This window comes from Mesoplodon densirostris, chromosome 1 (assembly GCF_025265405.1).
Source record: "Mesoplodon densirostris isolate mMesDen1 chromosome 1, mMesDen1 primary haplotype, whole genome shotgun sequence".
In the NCBI taxonomy this organism is placed as follows: domain Eukaryota; kingdom Metazoa; phylum Chordata; class Mammalia; order Artiodactyla; family Ziphiidae; genus Mesoplodon; species Mesoplodon densirostris.
This window is the reverse complement of record NC_082661.1, coordinates 221,345,088-221,354,535: the sequence shown is the minus strand read 5'-3', so window position 1 is coordinate 221,354,535 and position 9,448 is coordinate 221,345,088. Positions and strand designations below refer to the sequence as shown.

The following is a 9,448-nucleotide window of genomic DNA, read 5'->3' as shown; positions in this document are numbered from 1 at the left end:
TTAGCAGTTTGAAAACTTACACCCAGCACTGAGGTTGACAGTTTCAAATTACTGAAAGGCTTTTCTATGGGATCTGTGGTGATTTTAATGAATGTGATTTCATCATACTGAATAATAAAATACGTTAACATTTGGAAAATACGCATAGCTCAGTGAACCAATATTTTCCAACTAACCCATGCATGATGTTATAAAACCAAACATGGTTAAAACATTGTCACATTGCAAGATAGACAAAAGGATTCAAATGCAATAGCACACAGAAAGCTCACTGATACGGCTTCAGATTCCACATTGCAACTAACCTTTAAGAATTACCACTTGCCTAGTTGTGGTGTAATATCAAAAAAGATTACTCATAATGACCTTTTTAAGGCTGTTAAGACAGCCTTCCCAAACTACTTATCCATACATACTTCAACCAAAGGAACATATTGCAACAGATTGAATTGAGAAGGAGATATGAAAACCCAACTGTCACGTACTAAGTACAAGAAATTTCAAAAATGTGAAACAATGACACTCTTCTCACTGATTTTTTTATTTTAAAAAAGATGGATAATTTCAGTAAAAATGTTATTTACATTACACGTACCTGGTTTATTATTTTAGAATCTTAAATGAATCCAGTTTCTCAGCTTTGATTTCTAAATGGTAATACTGATAGATATAAGCCATGTAAGCAACAACTCTTTAAAAATCTAAATAATTTTTAGAAGAGTAAAGTAGCCCTGAGACCAAAAAGTTTGAAACTCCTGACCTAGGTGTCACCAAATATTCAGATATTTAAATATAAAATATTCACAAAATAAACTATTCACTCCAGATACATAAAGTGGCCACGTCTGAAATTTGCACAATCCCCTCACTGATCCCTGATGGAGTTCCTCCCACGCCAAGAGGCTCTTTCGGTCCTTCTCCCCAGGACTCACATCATGAGTTCATTGCTAGAGGGCAGGCAGTCTCAGACCCCAATATCACGTTCTGCTGCTAATAATTCCTTTTCCTTCTGAGATTACGGCATCCAGACTGGGTCAAGTTTGTGTTCCAGAACAACTCTTGCTTTAGGATGAGTTATTTCCATTTGTTCCTGTGTGCTTCATGCAAATCCTGCTGTGGTGTGTCCTCTAGACATGCCTGGAAATGTCTGAATCTTAAAATACACATAATTTAGCCTTGGACTGCCCCATTGTGGATGTCTGGTTGAACAGGGGTAGCCAGAATGGCCACAGCACGCAACTTCCATTCAAACACCCTACACGAGACCCTTCAAAACATGTCATGTCACCTCAACATCCTCTACCATACAAAATTAGAAATAGAAGTAAATTTGGGAGGTAGACTAAAGAAAAAGGAGAAATCAAACTCACAAGCCAAAACAGCGGGTCTCTCAACTTAATTTGCTTCACATAAATTCTCCTTAAAATTATTTATGGATACAAATCCAATATAATAACTTGCAATCTAATATACTGGAAGTTGTATCCATATTGAAAAAGAAAGGAAGCAAAGAGCTTCCCTCCACAGCCTGTCCCTTGATCTCTGGGGACACTGGCCACCCAGAGATTATTGATCCCAAAGGACTCAGCAAATTCCCGCAGTTCACTCTCAGGCCCTCCCCAGCTTCGGAGGATGGCCTTCTCCATTGCAGAGCTAATGCATGTCACACCTAAAGCTGCAGCAAGCAGAGCTCCAGAATTAAGCCACAATAATTATTCAGTGGTGTTTTCTGGCATTCTTTCAAAACAGACAACTTGGAAAACCAGTCTTTTACTGCAGGCCAGAATATATTTCTAAAGTAATCATTTCAGACCTTTGCAGTGATATGTATACTTCCCTCTCTTAGGTACATAGATGTGCACCAATAGTGCAACTGCAAAACAACCCAGGCCAAAATAATCCATGTGCACCTGAAATAGTCAGATAATTAAGACAGTAGGGAATTGTTCTAGGGTTTTTATTTGTTTGGGGAACTAGGATTGGGAGATAACTTGAAACATCTGGAAAGTGGCCTAATTCTGTGATTTACTTTCTGTAAGCTGAGATTGTGAGATGCTGTCCTTTCTACCCAGACGATCAGTGAAAGGGAAATTATCAAAATTTTGTGAGATTTGGAGGAGAAACATAAAAAAAATAGAGTGAGAGATGAAAAGAAGCCTCAGCAGCTTCTGAGCAGCAGATTCTCTCTCATTTAGCAGCAGATTCTCTCTCATTTGGTTTATAAAGTGTTAAAGCCATCTTAAATGAAATACAACATAAATGTTCCCTCTCCCTTTCCCTTACACTAGGTTACATAACTAGCCAACTGAACTTTGTGATGGATGGGTGTTTGGGGCTATTTCAAACAGCAAAACTGTTCAGTCTTATGACCCAATTCAGTTATCATGGGAGCTCTAAGCTCCAAACTGACTGTGGCATTACATCTATTATTAAAGAGGATTTTTCTAAAAACAGATTCCATTGTTAGAAGCTTTATTACCAGAAGTTAAAATAAAAGAAGCATTCTGGATCATGGGGAGCAAACATAATTAAATACTAATTTAATTTATGTTAAAAACATACCAGGGCTTCCCTGGTGGCGCAGTGGTTGAGAGTCCGCCTGCCGATGCAGGGGACACGGGTTCGTGCCCCGGTCCGGGAAGATCCCACGTGCCACAGAGCAGCTGGGACCGTGAGCCATGGCCGCTGAGCCTGCGCGTCCGGAGCCTGTGCTCCACAATGGGAGAGGCCACAACAGTGAGAGGCCCGAGTATCGCAAAAAAAAAAAAAAAAAAAAACCATACCAACTGGTCATGAAGACCATGCCAGGATGTATAAAAAGCATACACGGGCTTCCCTGGTGGCGTGGTGGTTGAGAGTCCGCCTGCTGATGCAGGGGACATGGGTTCATGCCCTGGTCTGGGAAGATCCCACATGCCGCGGAGCAGCTAGGCCCGTGAGCCATGGCTGCTGAGCCTGCACGTCCGGAGCCTGTGCTCTGCAACGGGAGAGGCCCCAACAGTGAGAGGCCTGCATACGGCAAAAAAAAAAAAAAAAAAAAAAAAAGCATACACAAGAATAAGTAAAACAAGCAAGACTAAAATGAAATGAAATTTATTTTATATTTGTTGACATTTTTTTAAACTATGCTTAGGGAAAAAACAGAAAGGAATTTTTTTTTTTGAGCATTTATCTTTAGTTTTTAATTACTCTGCACAAAAATTTTATTTATTAAGGACAGTAATCCTTTACCAGACATTTGTTAATAATTAATAAATTGGTAAAATATTTAATAAGCAGAATAGAAAATAATCAGTTTCAGAAAGGAATTATTATATACACAAAATGAACATTTTTTTCATTAGGATGGTGAACATCTTTTTTTTAATCTTTTCTCTGTTTTTCAAGTTTTTTCTTATTGTGTTGGTATTAGTTTCAAATTTTTAAAAAGTAATTGCAATAAGTCTGAAAAAATATGCCTTTGGAATAAGAGTTACTGAGGTTAAGAGATAAGATTGACTTGCATTTAGGTCAGGGAAGAAGGAAAGGGCATCTGTCAGGACAGTAGCTGGTGGTGGCAGAGACGGAGCGGCTCTGGGTTGAACTCCAGGTCTCAAAGAAGCAGGTGACAATGACCCCTTACTCCTCCATCCTTGAAGTTCCTGGAAACAACCCTTCCTTGGACTCTGTTTGGGTGCCTCCTGATTCATTCTATCCAAGGACCCAAGGAATCGTTGGAGAGAAAAAGGGACAGGGATCATCACTCATACTGAAACCTCACCTTTTAAAAGCCTGAACTCGGGATGTCCCTGGGACTGATTTCGGTCCTACCCAGCCTCTGCCAACATTAACCAATGTCTCTCTTTCCACTAACTGGAACCATCAACAGACAATTTATATTATAACGTGGCACCATCCAGAGGGGAAATAAGTGGATACAAGAAGGGAAAGGTGGAGCCTATAAAGACAATTTTCCCAGCATTCACAATTATACCTGAGGGCAGTCCTGTTCCCCCACTTGTGTAGGGTGTTTGAATGGAAGTTGCGTGCTGTGGCCATTCTGGCTAGCCCTGTTCAACCAGACATCCACAATGGGGCAGTCCAAGGCTAAATTATGTGTATTTTAAGATTCAGACATTTCCAGGCATGTCTAGAGGACACACCACAGCAGGATTTGCATGAAGCACACAGGAACAAATGGAAATAACTCATCCTAAAGCAAGAGTTGTTCTGGAACACAAACTTGACCCAGTCTGGATGCCGTAATCTCAGAAGGAAAAGGAATTATTAGCAGCAGAACGTGATACCGGGGTCTGAGACTGCCTGCCCTCTAGCAATGAACTCATGATTGGAGTCCTGGGGAGAAGGAACTTCAGGTGATGCTGAAATATATAAAACCTCCAAAACAAAAACAAAACCTCTAAAAGCACAGGGCAGCTCTGCTGTAGGGCCTTTGACCTGGGATCAGGGGAAGCTTCTCCCCTTTTATTTATTTATTTATTTCCTTTAGAAGTCTTTATTAGATCATAAATGTACAACAGCTTCTGAAGTCTACACAGGCACTTCAGTTTTTTAAAGGAATACATGTAACATTATGTCTCATTACACCATGATCCTGGACAACAGCTTTTCAAAACTTTGCGAGAAAAATCTTGAAAAAGGTTTTACATGTCACCCGACACTTACACATTTTAAGATTATCAAAGAAGGTATGTTTCTACACTCTTACAAAGACCACTAGAAAGAAACAGTTAGAAAGCTAAGAAACTGTCTCAAAAGCATTTTTTTTTCACAATCTTTCCTCCATAGTAAGGTAATGTTCTTAAATAATTCAACCCATTCACAAATGGCTCTCTGCCTCTGCTCTGATGTCTTCTGCTCTGCATGTTTCTGTATGACAGAGTTTCCACGACCTGAAGATGTTCTGTTACCTCTGGGCTCTCATGCTCTCCTATTCATACATCCTCTCCTACTTGCCCATGGCCAACAGAAAGAAACTCAGTATCGGCTGGTCCCTTCATAACCCCCACTTCCTCCACTGACACCTGGACCATAGTTTCCTCCACTGTATAATTCTCGTGCCGGCTACTGACGTTTCCACTTTTCACTAAGCTTAGTTAGAAGGTTGCTGGTTACGATTTCCGAAAATCATTGTCATTTCCACTTGCACACTTTCCTCCTCCATAGATGCCATACCACCCCGGGGGCTCCCACCCTGGTTGCCAGATCCAGGTCCTCCTCCACACCTACTAGAGCCATGACCAAGTCCACCGACCACTCCTGAATCTATCAGCTCGTCCTCCAAGTTTCCTTCCTCATCCTGGTCCTGCTCCAACATTTCCACCACCACCAGGAGAATCTCCAGAACCGACGTTGCCTCCTCTCCCACCTCTAGAACTGTGGATTTCCTGCATTTGAGGTCGAGACAAGGCCTTTCTGACTTCTGCATGATGACCATTGATGGTATGGTATTTCTGCAGCACAAGCTTATCCACTGGATCACGGCCATCAAAAGTGACAAACCCAAAGCCTCTTTTCTTTCCAGACTCCCTATCAGGAATTATTTCAATGACATCGATTTTTCCATATTTCTCAAAGTAACCTCTAAGATGATGCTCCTCAGTAGCTTCTTCAATGCCACCAACAAACAGCTTCTTCACAGTTAGGAAAGCACCCCGCTGTCCAGAATCCTCTCTTGGGACAGCACATTTGGGGGCAACCGTTTCCTATCAGTGGAATGAGGTGTGGCAGCCTCCACCTCAGCCGTGGAAGAGAAAGTTACAAAACCGAATCCTCTTGATCTTTTGCTGGCAGGATCCCTATGACCACACAGCCTGTAAGTTTTCCCCATTGCTGGTAGTAGTTCTTCAGATTTTCTTCTGTGGTTTCAGAGCTCAAGCCACCAATAAAGAGTTTATGGAATTCTTCTTGTTCCTTCTTCTTCCTCCAGAAAGTAACAGTTTTGAAACTTGCCTCCATCTTGGAGTCCATTGCTTCAGCCATTTTCCTGAAGATGAGGGAGATGAGGGAGATCTCAGGGGAAGATCATGAACCTGGAACCTGACCCGCCCCAGATCTGAGGTAAGAACGAACCTCCGATGTTCCAGCAACAACACCTTCTAGGAGCACCTCCATGCAGGACCCGGCGCGCTTGGATAATTCTTGAGCACCTTTCAATTTTCTCCTAAGATGCAGACAGCCTGTAGCTTGCTGGGAAAAGCTGCTTCTCCCCTTTTAAACAGATGATGCCATGTGGTCTACGTGAATAACAGCACAACCACCTGTCACACACCGGTATTCTCCAGGTGCCAGTGACTAACATGGAAGAGTAGCCCCAGCGCAGAGACCACAGCATCAGCCATAGGAAAGGAACTCTCTTTACCTCACTGAAGCACAGAGCACAGAAGAGACTACCGCAAGATCTTTCAGTGTTAGAAAGCAGCCTGACGTTGGAAGAGTGGAATACCTTCAGTTTGGTTCAGTGTGGTCGCTCCAGACATCAGTGGGAAACGACAGTGATAGGAGTGCATAGGAAACCCTTTCTTTGCATCCATTCTTCTCCCGAGTTTTTGATCATCTTTACCCTCACTACCCCGAACTCGGGTAGGTGGCCTGTCTCCACTTCTCTTAGTTCTTCTTCTGGGGTTTTATCTTGTTCCTTTGTCTGGAACACATTCCTCTGCCACCTCATTTTGCCTCAGTTGCTGTTTTTATTTTTATGTATCTGGTAGGTTGGTTACATTTCTCAACCTTGGAGAAGCAGCCTTTTGTAAGAGACTTCCTGTCAATTCCAGCAGTGCACTCCCCCCTCACTACCGGACTTACATGCTCTAGGGGTGCCCCCTATGAGGGCTGACTACTGTGGGTGGTCTGGTGTCACTGGCCCTTAGCCCTTAGCCCTCTGCGGAGGCTGCTGGCCACTAGTTGGCAGGACCAGTTCACCAGGGGGCTGACTGCAGAACCCCAGTGCATCCTGGGGCTTAAGGTGGATCACTCGTGGGCGGAGCCAGGGTCCAGAAGACTCCGGGGTTATTTCCTGCCCACTGGTGGGTGGAGCCAGGTCCTGTGGTTAGTACTGGCCTATCTCAGAGCTGGTGTCAGATCACTGAGGCGGGATGGGTTGTGAAGGCTGGCTCCTGACACAGTTGGATATGGGGTCCCGGGTGTCTCGAAGCTTGTGTTGACCTGCTAGCGGGCAGGGCCAAGGCCCAGCTGGTCCTAGGGCAGGGTCCGCAGGCTGCAGGATTGTGGTGTTCTTGGGTCCGGTGTCTGCCCCCTGGTGGGTGAGGCTGGTCCAGGGGCTAGAGCCAGCTTCCTGAGGGCAAGGCGGGCAGTAGGGGATCCTGGGGGTGATGCCTGCCCACTGGTGGGCGGAGCTGAGTCCTGGCCCTCTGGTGGGTGGTGCTGTGTCTAGAAACGGCTGTGGGCTTACGAGGTCTCTAGGCAGCCTCTCTGCTGATGGGCGGGCCTGTGCCCCAGCACTTGGCCTGAGGCGTCCCAGCACTGGTGGGCGGGGCCAGATGTTGGCGCTAATGAACTAGAGGGAGGTCCCCACTCTGCCACCTGCCAGTGTCCACGCTGTGGAACGAGCTCCCAAGAATGGCTGCCGCCAGTGTCTATGGCGCCAGCGTGAGCTGCAGCTGCCCCCTGCTTCTCCGGGAGACTCTCCAAGACCAGCAGGGAGGTCTGGCCCAGACTCCTATCAGATTACTGCTTTTGCCCTGGGTCCTGGAGCATGTGAGATTTTGTGTGTGCCCTTTAAGTGTGAGTTTCTATTTCTAAGCCCAGGACTCCTTGAAAGTAAGCCCTACTGGCCTTCAAAACCAAATTCTCTGTGGGCTCATCTCCTGGTGCAGGACCCTTGGGCTGGGGAGCCCGACGTGGGCCTCTGAGTACTCTCAATAATTACTCTCCTGTGTAATTATTCTCCAGTTTGTGGGTCAGACTCCCCAGCCCCCCAGCCCACCTCCCCTCTGCCCCCAGGGACATGGGACTTGACTGTAGAGCAACTCTGCCCCTCCTACCCCGCTGGTTGTGATTCCTTCCTTAGGTCTTTCATTGTAGAAGATCTTTTCTGGCAGGTTTCAGCTTTTTCGTCCATGGTTGTTCTGCTGATAGTTATGATTTTGGTGTGCTTGTAAGAGGAATGAGCTCAGGGTTTCTCTACTCTGCCATCTGGGCTGATCTCCTGTCAGGGAAACCCTTTCTTTTCCCTACTCCCCACCACCCCATGCTACACGCACACACCCTGCACATGCATGCACGCACGTGTGCACACACATAATCCATTCATTCTGAAATTTTTTTTTTTTTTGTAGTACATGGGCCTCTCACTGCTGTGGCCTCTCCCGTTGCGGAGCACAGGCTCCGGACGCGCAGGCTCAGCGGCCACGGCTCACGGGCCCAGCCACTCTGCGGCATGTGGGATCTTCCCAGACCGGGGCATGAACCCATGTCCCCTGCATCAGCAGGCGGACTCTCAACCACTGCGCCACCAGGGTAGCCCCATTATTCAATTTTTAAAATACCTACCAGTAAGGAGGTCTATGCTAAGTGCCCTGGATTTGGCAGTGAGGAAGGCAGACGTGACTTCTGACCACATGTTGTTCGGCAGCCACGTTACCATGACAGCTTGCTCCCTGACCACCAGTGATGACCCACGAGTGGGGCCCTGACCCATGCTGAGCCCATTATCACGTTATGCCTCCACGGCCACAGTTAATCGATCCAGAGGACAGCCCCCGACCCACACTGAGCCAGCAAGGCCCTCGTTTGGTAATTCCAGAACTGAGAGAGTTGGCAGACTCTTTGGGGTGCCTGGATTACAAAATACAAAGAGTAGAAACTATAAGCATGTGACGTGGAGAAGAATAGAAAGCTACCCTGAAGATAAGAATAAAGCAAAGGCAAAACTGTGAAAAGCCAGAGGGAGGCTCCCCTTGCTCCTGAGACGGCTGCCATCCTGCCACTGGATTTCATCAGTCAATCAAGGTAAAACTAAACTGGGTTTCTGTCACTTGCAACGAAAAAAGTCCCAGTATATTGACCCACACACACACTGTAAATGGTGGCAGCAATTGAAAGGCACTCTCACAAGACTTAAGAACTGAAGGAACCGCAGGAAATTAAGAGAAAGAGCAAAAAAGGAAGAAGTGTTAAAGCTAAACAGGGGTTTCTTGGTGAACTTAGACAAAGCATACATTGGACGTTTCCAGAAACACTGAGATGCAGGGAGATTCTGCAAAGACCTGAGCTAGAGAAATAATCTGTTATTGTTGCCAATATTCAAGGTTTATCTCGTGACTCATAAGGCCTGAAGAATCAGAAGTTACAAGGGGGGGCTTCCCTGGTGGCGCAGTGGTTGAGAGTCCGCCTGCCGATGCAGGGCACACGGGTTCGTGCCCCGGACCGGGAAGATCCCACATGCCGCGGAGCGGCTGGGCCCGTGAGCCATGGCCGCTGAGCCTGC

At 45.9% G+C, this 9,448-nt stretch overlaps 1 pseudogene; it reads right to left on the bottom strand.

Moving 5' to 3' along the window:
- Window positions 1-4,977: 4,977 nt before the first annotated feature.
- Window positions 4,978-5,982, bottom strand: LOC132487173 (heterogeneous nuclear ribonucleoproteins A2/B1-like; annotated as a pseudogene).
- Window positions 5,983-9,448: the final 3,466 nt, after the last annotated feature.